The sequence below is a fragment of the Amblyraja radiata genome, chromosome 17, assembly GCF_010909765.2.
Source record: "Amblyraja radiata isolate CabotCenter1 chromosome 17, sAmbRad1.1.pri, whole genome shotgun sequence".
NCBI lineage: Eukaryota > Metazoa > Chordata > Chondrichthyes > Rajiformes > Rajidae > Amblyraja > Amblyraja radiata.
In genome coordinates this window covers 26,927,170-26,942,212 of record NC_045972.1, presented here as the reverse complement: position 1 = coordinate 26,942,212, position 15,043 = coordinate 26,927,170, and the positions used below count along the sequence as shown (strand labels likewise).

The window sequence follows — 15,043 nt, the reverse complement described above, 5'->3', positions numbered from 1 at the left end:
CAAAGCTCCGCCGCCTCTTGGGAGCCTTAAGCCATGTGTAGTAATCCCCTCTGTCTCTGGTACTACTGGGGAAACCAAACACTGCATCTTTGTTGAGTCCACACACACAATCCTTCAAGTGGTATTCAAGGGTGGCACGGTGGCACAGTGGGTAGAGCTACTGCGTCACAGAGTCAGAGACCCAGTCCGAACCTGACCACGGGTGCTGCCCATATGGAGTTTGTACGTTCTCCCTGTGCAGGGCCGGCTTTAAGCCGATTTGACCGATTGCTCCCAATTGGGCCCCGCGCCTATGGGGGCCCCGCACTAATGTTCCGTATTTCGTACGGAAATACGAATTCTCTTTGTTAACTAAAGTTTTTTTAATTCGCCATCCGTTTTTTAAAAAAAACGAACATGTATAACCAAAGATCTTCTAGCAGAGCTCCACTATAGGACCTTTGTGTATAACAACAGCTGCACGGCCATCAGACACAAACGATGTGTTAACTAGTACAGTTAGCACTTCTTATCAGCAAGTACTTAACACGTTGTTATACAAGGTCATCAATGCATCCATCCGCATTCCTCAGTAAATGTTATTGTGTTTTGAACAAGTATTAATGACGTCGTGTTCCTTTGAATAAGATTCACGCGGCGTCATTAATACTTGTTTAAAACACAATTACATGTAGATGTAATGTAGATCGATGACACGTTGAGAATTTCTTTAAACTCACCATCATGAGTGAGGGCCCCGGACCGCGAGAAGGGCCTTCTTCCTGGTGTGCAGGTTAGTCATTCACCTACCGACCCACGTTGTGTCTCTTTGTGTTTTGCTCTCTCCCTCCCTCTCCCGCTCCCCATCTCGTCTCTCTCTAGCTCTCTCACACTGTCGCCTCGGCATTCCCGGAATCATTGACATTTTGCGGTAGACAAAAATGCTGGAGAAACCCAGCGGGTGAGACAGTCGCCTGGCCCGCTGAGTTCCTCCAGCACTCTGTGTTTTTTGTTTGGCTCTGAAGTTGAAGGTGGCTCAACGGGAAGCGCAAGGGCTCTGTGGAGAGGGTTGCGTTTCTGGTCGAGACCTTTCTTCAGACAATCACAACTAATCTCACCGACGAGAGTTCAGTTTAGTCTCTCTAAAGTCGCTGCGCTGCCTGTCCTGCTGAGTTACTCCAGCTTTATGTCTTCAATTTCAGAGAAATACAATTTCTCACGGGGGGTTTATAATACCTCTAAACCCCTCTGGGACCCTCTGAACACCACTATAACCCCCTCTAAACACGTCTGAACCCATCTGATGCCCTCTAAACATCTCTAAATCGTTTAAACCCCTCTAAACCAGGAGGGCTGCAAGGTGACTTGGATAGGCTGGGTGAGTGGGCAAATGCATGGCAGATGCAGTATAATGTGGATAGATGTGAGGTTATCCACTTTGGTGGCAAAAACAGGAAAGTAGACTATTATCTGAATTGTGGCCGATTAGGAAAAGGGGAGATGCAACAAGACCTGGGTGTCATGGTTCACTAGTCATTGAAAGTAGGCACGCAGGTGCAGCAGGCAGTGAAGAAAGCAAATGGAATGTTAGCATTCATAACAAAAGGATTTGAGTATAGGAGCAGGGAGGTTGTACTGCAGTTGTACATGGTCTTGGTGAGACCACACCTGGAGTATTGCGTACAGTTTTGGTCTCCTAATCTGAGGAAGGACATTCTTGCCTTAGAGGGAGTACAGAGAAGGTTCACCAGACTGATTCCTGGGATGTCAGGACTTTCATATGAAGAAATGATGGACTTGGCTTGTACTCACTAGAATTTAGAAGATTGAGGGGGGATCTAGTAGAAACTTACAACATTCTTAAGGGGTTGGACAGGCTAGATGCAGGAAGATTGTTCCCGATGTTGGGGAAGTCCAGAACAAGGGGTCACAGTTTAAGGATAAAGGGGAAATCTTTTAGGACTGAGTTGAGAAACACGTTTTTTACACAGAGAGTGGTGAATCTGGTAAATTTCTGTGGAAAGTGGTAAAATTCTGCACCGATAATGTCACTACACACAAAGAAATAAAGACCTTCCCTAACCAGAAGCCGTGGATGAACAGGGAGGTCAGACTCCTACTGAAGGCTCGCGATGCCGCTTTCAGATCTGGCGACGCTGAGGGATACAGCTCATCCAGGGCCAATTTGAAAATGGGAATTAGGAATGCCAAACTCAATCACAAACGGCGGATTGAGGAGCACTTCCATAACAACTCTGACCCCAGGCGCATGTGGCAAGGAATCAAATCCCTTGCCGATTACCAGAAAGTTAACACCCCTCCCCCAGACAACGCCACCCTTCCTGACGAGCTAAACCATTTCTATGCTCGCTTTGACCGTGATAACAAAACCCCAGCCATCAAAGTTGCTCCACCCCCAAATGAACAACCCCTCAGTCTCTCCACCTCTGCTGTACAAGATGCGCTGAGCAAGGTGAATGAGCGCAAAGCTGCCGGCCCCGATGGCATCCCTGGCCGGGTGCTTAGGGCATGTGCTGGACAACTATCCCAAGTCTTTACCGACATTTTCAATCACTCACTGGCCCAGGGTGTTGTCCCCACTTGCCTCAAGACATCAACCATCGTGCCAGTGCCCAAACAGTCAGCCACAGGGAGCCTCAACGATTTCCGCCCAGTGGCACTCACCCCTGTCATTGCTAAGTGCTTTGAGCGGCTGATCTTGGCTCACCTCAAAGCCAGCCTCCCCCCCACACTGGACCCCCATCAGTTTGCCTACCGGGCCAACAGAGGACGCCATATCGGCGGCCCTACACTCTGCCCTGACCCACCTGGACAACAACAACTCCTACATCAGGTTGCTGTTCATTGATTTCAGCTCCGCTTTCAACACTGTCATCCCCGCCAGCTTGATCACCAAACTCAGCGGGCTTGGCATCTCCACCTCCCTCTGCAATTGGACACTGGATTTCCTCACCAACAGACCACAGTCTGTTAGGGTCAACAACCTCAACTCCACCACTATAACACTGAACACCGGCGTGCCACAGGGCTGTGTGCTCAGCCCTCTCCTCTACTCCCTCTTCACCCACGACTGCATCCCTAAGTACGGATCCAACGCCATCATTAAGTTTGCTGACGACACCACGGTGGTAGGACTGATCAGTGACAACGATGAGTCAGCCTACCGAGAGGAGGTCCAGCACCTGACAACCTGGTGTGCCAATAATAACCTCGTCCTCAACTCCAAGAAGACGAAGGAACTTATTGTCGACTTCAGGAAGGTCAGAGGGGGCAGACATACCCCCATCCACATAAACGGGACTGAGGTGGAGCGCGTCTCCAGCTACAAATTCCTCGGGGTACACATCTCGGAGGATTTGTCCTGGTCCCTCAACACCTCCAAGCTGATCAAAAAGGCACAGCAGCGCCTTTACTTCCTGAGGAGGCTCAAGAAAGCCCACCTGTCCCCCCAGATCCTGACCAACTTCTACAGGTGTACCATCGAGAGCATCCTGACCGCCTGCTTCACGGTATGGTACAGCAGCTGCACTGTTGCGGACAGGAAGGCACTACAACGGGTGGTGAAAACCGCGCAGCACATCATCGGCGCCCCGCTCCCTGCCATGGATGCCCTCCACCGAAAACGGTGTCTGAAACGAGCTGGGAAGATCATTAAAGACCCCTCCCACCCCAATCATGGACTGTTTGCCCTCCTCCCATCAGGGAGGCGGTACAGGAGCCTCAGGTCTCGTACCAGTAGGATGAGGAACAGCTTCTACAATCATACCGTCGCATTGCTGAACTCGGAGTCCCGCCGATAGATTCCTCCGGTCCCTCCGTCCCCCATTGTTTAATTATTCTGCATTTTTTATTGTTCTGTATCCTCTTTTAAAAAAAAATTCTATATTGCACTACTACGGACTGACGCAAAACTGCATTTCGTTGTACCGATACTCAGTATTTGTGCAATGACATTAAAGTTGAATTGAATTGAATTGAATTGAATCTCTGGAATTCTCTGCCACAGAATGTAGTTGAGCTGAATGTAGTCTCCTCTCGTCCAATCAGCCGCTGTCTCCAAGGGCATTGTGTCCAATCACATAATTAGCAGCTACGGTAAATGTTGGAAGCCAGCGGAGCTACTGACAGTCAAACGGGAGGGAGCAGGAGTGGTTCACACAGTGTATAATCCATAGCACTTAGTGTACAATTTCATAATATATAATAATAATAATAAATTTTATTTAATGGGCGCCTTTCAGACATCTCAAGGACACCTTACATAGTAATCGGAATAACATATAATCGGAATATAACAAGTAATAAAGACATCACAGAGACACAAATTAAAAACAGAATTCAATCCAAAAACAGAAAATCAAAAACACAGTGTGAAGAGAGAGCAGCGGCAGCTAAAGCGCGCCAGCGTCCACTCTCTCTTCACGGCAGCCATCTTGGACACAGACCCACAGGACTACAATTAGACAAAAAAATGATCCCCCCACAGTGGATAGCAATATATTCCTAGCACCGGCCCTGTCCCTGTGACCACATGGGTTTTCTCCGGGTGCTCCGGTTTCCTTCCACACTCCAAAGACGTACAGGTTTGCAGGTTAATTGGCTTCGATAAAAATTGTAAATTGTCCCTAGTCTGTAGGATGGTGCTAGTGTATGGTGTGATCACCGGTTGGCGCAGACTTGATGGGCAGAAGGGCCTGTTTCTGTGCTGGTCTTTAAAGTGAACTAAAGTAAACTTGAACTTAAATAGGATTGTGCTTACATAGTTCAGCTCTTACTGAACTGTATGCAAAAACTGTGACCTCAGTATAGGGCAATAAAAAACTATTGAACCATTGAACTTCCAGCATTTGCTTTGCATACTTCCGGTTTTCACAATTCCTGCTTCTGCTACTTTCACATTTTATTGCTGCCCTATTTACACTTCCTCCAGACTTGGAGATATTCACTAGCTATTCCACCAGTGACTGACCTTCCCTCGCCCCTTCCTCTTATCTCTTCCTTTCTGTACGTAATTTTAATTTGTTAACTTGGTTGGCATGGACAAGGTGGGCCGAATGGTCAGTTGCTGCGCTGTACAGCTTCGTGACTCTATGAGGGTACAATATTGATACCCGACCAGAACATACATTCAACTGAAAACGGTGTGCCAAAGGCATACCTGTGGATCCCATTTGATGGTGGGGAGGGCAGTAGTGATGGACAAAACAGAATCTGCCACTATCTGTAGCTTCCTTTATACCTGAGCTACAGAATGTAACAGAAGGCCGTGATGGAACCAATGAATATGCTCCCTGCTGTACACCTGCCGAGATTCAAGAGAGTATTTGTTGACATACCGAATCTCCTCGATCATCAATTGAAGTACGATACAATACGATACGATATAGAAGTTATTTCAGGAGGGAAATAAATAACGCCTCGAGGAGATGTTGATGGGCTTTTTTTATGATTGCATCAATATGCTGGAGTCAGGACAAGTCTTCAGAGAGGTGCAAGAGTCAAGAGCAAAGGGAGTCAAGAGTCAAGAGAATTTTATTGCCATATATGTCCCAAAACAGAACAACAGAACTTGCAGCAGCACAACAGACATGTCAGCATTGTACTCTGCAAACATGGCCTGGAACTTGAAGCTGTTCACTCTCCCCACCACCGGCCCGTAGATGAAGACAGGTTTGTAGATCTCTGATTTTCCCCCACTGAAGTCAACAATCAACTCTTTGGTCTTGCTTACACTGGGAGTAAGACTGGTGTTCTGTCACCACTCAACCTGATTATCAATCTCCCTCCAGTGTTACCTGGTCTGATCCAGTGTTACCTGGAAACCAGCAAAACATCATGTCTGCACCCACATTGCCAATAAGCCACGTAATAATTGTGCTCTGTACGACTGAACCAACTAAATGATCAAAATGATGTTTACACAGTTCTATTTGCTCCCAATGAACAAATACACAAATGATGCCAGCAATGTTTCCAGCAGTGTTGAGTCAGTGATGAATGCCTTGTTGGAAATGTTTTGAATGTCCTTTGCTGTTTCAAGAAGGGTGTTTATCCATTTATTTTAGACAGATTTGCTTTAAGCGTTCGATTTTAGAGATACAGTGCGGGAACAGCCCTTGGGCCCACCGAGTCCATGCCAATCAGCGACAACCCTATGCACCTGTACTATCCTACACCCTAGGGACAATTTATTATTTTTTACTGAAGCCAATTAACCTACAAACCTGTACGACTTTGGAGTGTGGGAGGAAACCGAAACACCAGGAGAAAGCCTACGCTTTCACAGGAAGAATGTACAAACTCTGTACACGTAGCACCTGCAGTCACGATCGAACATAGGTCCCTCGCACTGTAACGCAGCAACACTACCGCTGCGCCACCATGCCGCCCTCTTCTAAATAAAGTTGGCTGGAATTCCAGATAGGTTTGTCACCATGCTGTGAACTCATTTCACTCTGGGATATGTCAACCTCGAAAGGTTTCCAATTGTAGGCTCCTTGCGAATTTCATATTTTGAGGAATGGAGTAACATCTTTGTGGGAAACTTTGCTGTGAAATGATCCACAAACTTGAGTCAACCAATAAATTGATTGTGGAGACATCAGAAACTGCAGACCCTGGAATCTTGAGCAAAACACAAAATGGTGGACGAACTTAGCAGGTCAGTCAGCATCTGTGGAAGGAATGGAATGACGATGCTTTGGGACCTTTCTGGGTGACCCAGCGGCACAGAGGTAGAGTTGCTGCCTTACAGCGCCAAAGACCGGGATTCGATCCTGACTATGGGATGTCTGTACGGAGTTTGTCCGTTCTCCCTGTGACCGCATGGGTTTTCCCTGGGTGCTCCAGTTTCCTCCCACATTCCAAAGACGTGCAAGCTTGTCGGTTAATTGGCTTCTGTAAATTGTCCCTTGTGTGCAAGATAGAACTAGTGTACGGGTGATCGTGTTTGGTGTGGACTCGGTAGGCCAAAGGGGAGCAGGGAGATGGAGGAATGACCGGGTTGGGATAATTCTTTGATTACGTTTGCTGCTTTTCGGGTCTGTGTGATAGACAATAGACAATAGACAATAGGTGCAGGAGTAGGCCATTCGGCCCTTCCAGCCAGCACCGCCATTCGATGTAATCATGGCTGATCATCCACAATCAGTACCCCGTTCCTGCCTTCTCCCCATATCCCTTGACTCCGCTATCTTTCAGAGCCCTATCTAACTCTACTTGAAACTATCCAGAGAACTGGCCTCCACCGCCCTCTGAGGCAGAGAATTCCACAGACTCACAACTCTCTGTGAGAAAAAGTGTTTCCTCATCTCGGCATGTTCGGCACGGACTTGTAGGGCCGAGATGGCCTGTTTCCATGCTGTAATTGTTATATGGTTATATGGTTATATCTCCGTTCAAAATTGCTTACCCCTTATTCTTAAACTGTGGCCCCTGGTTCTGGACTCCCCCAACATCGGGAACATGTTTCCTGCATCTAGCGTGTCCAAACCCTTAATAATCTTATATGTTTCAATAAGATATCCTCTCATCCTTATAAATTCCAGAGTATACAAGCCTAGCTGCTCCATTTTGGACTGGGCTACATCTCCAACTTGTCAATTTCTTGTGGTCTTGGGCAGAGCTGTTTGCAAACCAAGCTGTGATGCATCTCGACAGTATGCATTCTATGGTGCATCTGAAGAAATTTGTAAGGATCACTGGAGATTGTCAAATTTCCTCAGTCTCATTAGGAAGTAGAGGCATTGGTCATAGAGTCATACAGCGTGGAAACAGGTCCATCAGCCTAACTTGCCCGCACTGACCAACATGTCCCATCTCCACTTGTCCCACCTGCCTTAGTTTGGCCCATATCCCTCTAAACCTAACCCATCCGTGTACCTGTACAAATGTTTATTAAACGTTGCAATAGTAACTGCCTCAACTACCTCCTCCGGCAGCTCGTTCCATATACCCACCACCCTTTGTGTAAAAAAGTTACCCCTCGGGTTCCTTTTAAATCTTTCCCCCCTCGCCTTAAACCCAGGTCCTTTGGTTCTCGATTCCCCTACACTGGGCAAGAGACTGCATTTACCCGATCAATTCCTCTCACAATTTTGTACACGTCTGTAGGATCATCCCTCATCCCCCTGGTGTGGTCTTCTGTGACTGTGGCATCAATGTGGTTGGTCCACGGCAGATCGTTGGTAATATCAATGCCCAGGGGCTTGAAGCTTGAAGAGATAACTTGGCTATGACAAGTGATAGTGAACCTCTGAAGCCCTGGTTCTACCCTGGCAAAAACCCTTGAATTTGGGTCACAACTTTGGCCCAGGGCTCCATGGAGTCACGCCCTTTCAAACAGAGCCACTGGATCTTGTACGCTGGGTGTGGTAGATGTCTCCAACAATATGCGCTCCCTCAGAACAGAACTGGGAGCGTCAGATAAATGACGCACTCTTTGAAGTAGGACTTGAGCTGCTAGATGATGATATGAGAGGGCGTCTCACTGAGGCAGAGCTGATAGCTGCTGCACCATCTTCACCATCTCTATGAGGCGTTTCCTGTTTAGAGTCAACAATCTATCCTTATTGCTCACTTCCTTTCAGTTTTGCTTCCCACACATTCGGCTAAATGAATGAGATTCCTGTTACAATGTGCCTGGAAATCGTTGTGGCACCAAGACAAAGATGTTCAAGCACAATGGGAACCTGCACACACCCATAGCTGAAAGTTTGGGGTTAAAAAATCATCTTTATAAGCTGTAGAAACAAAGAATGGCAGATGCTGGTTTATACCAAAGATAGACACAACATGCTGGGCTAACTCAGCGCGTTAGGCAGCATCTCTGGAGAAAAAAGATGGTGACGTTTCAAGTCTGAAGAAGGGTCCTGACCTTAAACATCACCTGTCCTTTTTAAGTTTAGATTAGTTTGGTTTAATTTGGTTTAGAGATACAAAGTGGAAACGGGCACTTCGGCCCAATGAGTCCCAGCTGACCAGCGGTCCCCGTTTACCAGCATTATTCTACACACTAGAGACCATTAACAATTTTTACTGAAGTCAATTGACCTACAATCCTGCACATCTTTGGAGTGTGGGAGGAAACCGGAGCACCCAGAGAAAACCCATGTGGTCACAGGGAGAGCATAGAAACTCTGTACAGACAGCACCCGTAGTCAGGATTGAACCCGGATCTCTGGCGCTCTACTGCTGTGCCACTGTATCACACCCTGTGACAAAAAAAAATGTCTCCAGATATGTTGCCTGTCCAGCTGGGTTACACCAGCCCTTTGTGTCTATCTTTAAAAGATGGTTGCACTGACATTTCATCTAATCTGCCACTGTTGTGATTTAATATTGCAACAATATACGTTCTTTTAATAGCTTCTTTTTAATTCAATTCCCAATAAGTCTCATCTCCAGCTTTTGACCAGATATCTGCCCATTGTAATCCCTCACCTGTATCCACCTATCACTTCCCAGGCTTTCTCCCCCTACTCTCCTCTTTTCCATCTTTCTCCCCCCTATTCCATCAGTCTGAAGAAACCCGGTCTTGCGGGCTTGAGTTATAGGGAGAAATCAAATAGGCTGGGACTTTTTTCTTGGGAGTGTTGGACGCTGATGGGTGATCTTACTGAGGTGTACAAGACCATGAGGGGCATGGATAAAATGAACGGTCACAGTCTTTATCCGCAGGATATAGGATTTTAAAACTAGAGGGCACAGGCTTAAAGTGAGAGGGGAGAGATAAAAAGTGTTGTTCCTCAGGGGCAACTTTTTCTTTCAGAAGGTAGTCGGTATCTGGAGTGAATTTGCCAGAGGAAGTTATAGAAGCGGATACAATTATGACTTTCAAAAGATATATGGAGAGGAAGGGTTTAGAGGGATATGGGCCATTTGCAGGAAACTGGAACTAGCCCAGTAAGCCAATTGAGTTGGCATGGACAAGCTGGGCTGAAGGGCCTGTTTCTGTGCTGTACAGCCTTCAGATTCTACTTCCCTACTCATCATTGTGTGATAGGCACATTTACCAACTGCAGCTTTTTTCTATCAACTGTGAGACTCTTGAAAAACACTGCACAATACTAAATTACAATACACAATATTATGGTCGACACAATGGTAGAGTGGCCGCCTCACAGCGCCAGAGACATGGATTTGATCCTGACCACGGGTGCTGTCTGTAGGGAGTACGCACGTTCTCATTGTGATGTGCGCGGGTTTCCTCCAGATGCTCCGGTTTCCTCCCACATCCCAAAGACATGCAGGTTTGTAGGATACTTTGCTCCAGTAAATTGTCCCGAGTGTGCAGAATAGAAGTAATGTACGGGGATCGCTGGTTGATGCGGTCTCAATGGGCCAAAGGGCCTGTTTCCACTTTGTATCTCCAAACTAAACTATAACCACAACTCTAACTTAGTAACGGTCTACTACAGACTTTGTTTAGGTTGTTTTTGTATATTTTAGTTTGCATTATGATGGTCTGGTTACCTAGAATAAATTATAATTGATCATATTATTGAAGAGTGTACATTTATTTCTGGCCTTGTTGCTTTAACCTGCCTGTAAATATGCAACTAGTAAGAATTTAATTGTTCCGCTCCTGGTACCCAAGACAATGAAACACACTGGGCACTCTCGCCTCATAAGAACCTTCACCCAAGTCACTTACATAAACTGTAGACAGTCGAGCCCAGCCCAGCACAGACCACTGTGGCAAACTGCTCAGAGGAGGATTCATTAACCTCTCTCCTCAGTTCCCTGTAACCAGTCACATTCTCTTTCCCAGATTGCAGAAACAGATTTTGTTCTGATGTCGAAAAAAAAAATCCACTGATCCCAGCTTTTAAAAAGCAGCACACTTCAGATTATAGTTCAATCACACACGGATAATTTGTAGGGCAGCACTGTGGTGCATCTGGTAGAGTTGCTGCCTCCGAGTTAGATCCTGACCTCGGGTGCTGTCTCTATGGAGTTTGTATATGTTCTCCCTGTGACCGTGTGGGGGTGCTCCGGTTTCCTCCCACATTTCAAAGAGGTGGAGGGTTTGCAGGTTAACTGTCCCTCTTTAAATTGCCCCTAGTGTGTAGGGAACTGATGAGAAAGTGGGATAACTTGGATTATTGTGAACGGGTGATCGATGGTCGGTGTGGACTCGGTGGGCTGAAAGGCCTGTTTCTATGCTGCATTTCTAAAAAGTCAAACTAAAGCTTTTCCTTGTGATGGTTGTGCTCAATCGGAGATGCGGAGGTGATTGGATTGGATTGAAGAAACCTACAAGATGGAGACCCAGGACAATGAGGACACTGTGCCTTGGCCTTGTCTTTAGAACTTGCCTCCATATGTACTGGGAGGCTACCTGATCATAAAATCAATCGCACACACTCTCAGGGCAAGGACAGCATGGGTTAGACCCAGACAAAAGATGCCACCACATTGTCCCATTGAACAATTCCAGGGCAGGAGAACAGGGGGTAGATGTACAGAAAAGATCCCTCTGTATTGTCCCATTGCACACCACCAGGGTAAATTAGACGCAGAATGAAGCTCCCTACATTGTAACATCACACACTCCTCGGGTGGGTTGGTTAGATACAAAGCAACAAAGCAACATCAATGGGATAATAGTTAACATGGTGTAAAGGTCCCTCAGTACTGTTGTATAAATAGTCCCGGAGCATGGATGAAACAGGTTAGCTAGAGTACATCTCCATCTTCATTGCTCTTTCAAACCCCCCTCGGGCAAAGCAACACAGATTAGACACAGAATAATCCTCTCTCCATTTTATCTTATCACACACTCCCAGGGCAGGGACAGAATAGGTTAGATACAGAGTAAAACTCCCTCCACACTGTCCCTCCACACATTCCCCAGGCAAGGACAGTGTGGGTTAGATACTGCGAGAAGCTGCCTCCACAATGTTCCAACACACACACACACACACACACACACACACACACACACACACACACACACACACACACACACACACACACACACACACACACACACACACACACACACACACACACACACACACACACACACACACACACAACAAGGACAGTAGTGAGACAGAGAGTGAGAATCCCTCTACATTGTCCTCACACACTTCAAGTGCATGGAGAGATGGGTTAGACACAGATTGAAGCTCCTTCTCCACTGTCCCGACCCACCCCAAGGACAGGGATAGCACGGGTTAGATACAGGGTGAAGCTCCCTCTGCACTGCCCAATCACACACTCCCAGAACAAATCTGCATTAAGTTAAGCATTGGATTCTTCTTTTCTCAATCTCCACCACACAGACTCCCCAGAATAGTTTTTTAGTACTCCAGCCAGGTAGAATTTTGAATGAAATTTGCTCACCTCCCTTTAAATCACTGTTCGCTGTTTGGTTCAGTATTTGTAGTGCGGTTTACATCCAAAAATAAGGACCGATGGAGGAAAAGCTATCTCTGGCAGAGTTCAAGTAATTGTACTCCGGGTAGACCTATGTGGTCACAGTGTAAACTCCCAGCCTGCAATGACTGCTGTGGGAGAGACACAGTCCCTTTGCCATTCACTCATTTCCTGCCATTGTCCGATATTTGTGATATCAGAGCAGAGAGCTGAGAGGGTCGGAAACCAGATAAATTATCGCAATTATCCTAAAGTAGCCTCTTGACTTCCAGAAAAATAATTTAAATAGTACTGTTGCATGCAGCAAAATGGTTTGGGGAAGCAGCTTGTTGTGGAGTTGTAGTGACATGGAGCTGAACAGCATGAAACACGCCATTAGCCAACAAGACATAGAAGGAGAAGTAGGCTATTCGGCCCATCGAGCCTACTCTACCATCCAATCATGGTTGATCTATTTTTACCTTCCAGTCTTATTTTCTTGTCTTCTCCCCATGGTCTTTGACACCCTTCCTAATCATAAATCTATCAATCTCTTCTGTAAAAATATCCAATATCTTGGGCTCCACAGCCGTCTGTGGCAATGAATTCCACAGATTTTCCACCCTCTGGCTCAAGAAATTACTTCTCACCTCCGGTTTGAAGTTATGTCCTTTTATTCTGAGGCTTTGCACTCTTTTTCTGGACTCTCCCATTATTGGAAACATTCTTTCCACATCCACTCTAGCTGGGCCTTTCATTATCCATTAGGTTTCAATGAGATCCCGCTCATTCTTCTAAACTCCAGCGAGTACGGGCCCAGAGCCTTCAAACGTTCCTCATACATTAACCCAATCATCCTTCGACCCACCGTGTCCATGCCGACCAAGTTGGCATACTAGGCTAGTCCCATTTGCCTGCGTTTGATCCAAATGTCTTTTAAAATTTGTAATTGTATCTGCTTTTATAGCTTCTTCAGGCAACCAATTTAGGATACGGACTTCCCTGAGTGAAAAAATTGCCCTGCGGTCCAACTTAAATCTCTCCCCACCCACCTTAAGCCTATGCCATCTAGGTTTAGGATCCTCTACCCTGGGAAAAAGACTGTGAGCATTCATTTTATCTCTCATGATCTTGTTCACCTCAATAAGCTAAACCCTCAGCCTCCTATGCTACGAAGATGATAGCCCCAGCCTATCCAACCTGCATTCAAGCCCGCAAGCCCAGGTAACATCCTGGTGAACCTCTTCTGCAACTTAATGACATCCTTCCTGTAGCTGGGAGACTAGTATGGTGGCATCATGAAAGGTATGGAGAAGGGGAACACCTAATTTAGCTTAGAGGCAGTCACAGCTCCAGTGACCTGGCTGAGTTAATCCAGCATTTTGTGTCTTTTTTTGTAATCCAGCACCTGCAGTTCCTTGTATCTACTACAGACAAATTCTTGCACCACCATGGACTTATTTATTACTAATTGTCTTTTGCAGTCATGTTTGATTTTTGTACGGTATTTTTTCTTTTCATTGACTTGTCCAATTTTATGGGTAATTTCTGAGTGATTTATGTTTTCTGTGTTCTATATGTGCATGTGATGCTGCTGCAAGCTAGACTTCCATTCTGCCTGCACCTCACTGAACTTATGACTAGGACAATAAACTCGACTTAACGTGAACCCATTTCTTCAATGTCCTTCCTGGTAAACTGACCCTCAGTTTAACAACCCATTAACTTCCCCACCACACTTGACTTTTCTTTTTAGTTAACGTCCTCATTTTTGACATGTCTCGAGACCAGTTGCTCGGGTAGTTACTTGAGTAGAGAAAGAAGAAGTGTCTCAACCCGAAACGTCACCCATTACTTCTCTCCAGAGATGCTGCCTGGCCCGCTGAGTTACTCCAGCTTTTTGTTTCTAAGCAACTATGAAGTTTAGTTTAATTTAGTTTAGCGATACAGCGCGGAAACAGACCCTTCAGTCCACTGAGTCCGCACACCGACCAGTGATCCCCGCACATTAACACCATTCTACACACACTAGGGACAATTTTCACATTTATACCAAGCCAATGAACCTACAAACTTGTACGTCTTTGGTGTGTTCTTGCTTTGGCACATCAGGGTAGAGGTTGAAATGTCTTCTCTCAGTGAATCCCTGGCATTCTCTGTCCCAAAGTTGTGGAGGGTGAATCTTTTGAAGCATTTAAAAGCTACATACAACCATTAAACATTCTTGTGTTGACTTCTGACTTTTGAATGCACACATGGGATGAATTGTGGAAGTGGATTTCATTGTTGCACTCTGGATTATGGGTCTGAAAAAGAAGGATTTGCAGCACTGTGTGAAGAGGGAGAATGGCTGGATGCTCTTGCTAAGAGTAAGTACAGATTCAATGGGATAATTAGTCTCTTCTGTACACTCACCATGCAGTGATTCATAAAGTCATCGTCATAGAGTCATACAGCATGGAAACAGGCCCTTTAGCCCAACTTGTCCATGCAGATCAGGATGCTCCATTTAAGCTATTCCCATTTGGCCGCGTTTGGCCTATACCCTCTCTAAACCTTTCCTATCCTTGTACTTGTCCAATTGCCTTTTAAATGCTGTTATAGTACCTGCCTCAACTAGCTCCTCTGGCAGCTCGTTCCATACACCCACCATCCTATGAGTGGAAAAGTTGCCTCTTGT

The 15,043-nt window shown here is 46.0% G+C and overlaps 1 protein-coding gene across 1 annotated transcript in view; it reads right to left on the bottom strand.

Annotated features, from left to right (window-relative positions):
• Positions 1–12,523, bottom strand: part of LOC116982593 (cadherin-6-like) — a 35,567-nt gene extending 23,044 nt beyond the window's left edge. The window contains exon 1 of the mRNA XM_033035870.1: positions 12,352–12,523. The gene's annotated coding sequence lies outside the window, so the exon portion shown is untranslated. The remainder of the gene's footprint in view (positions 1–12,351) is intronic.
• Positions 12,524–15,043: the final 2,520 nt, after the last annotated feature.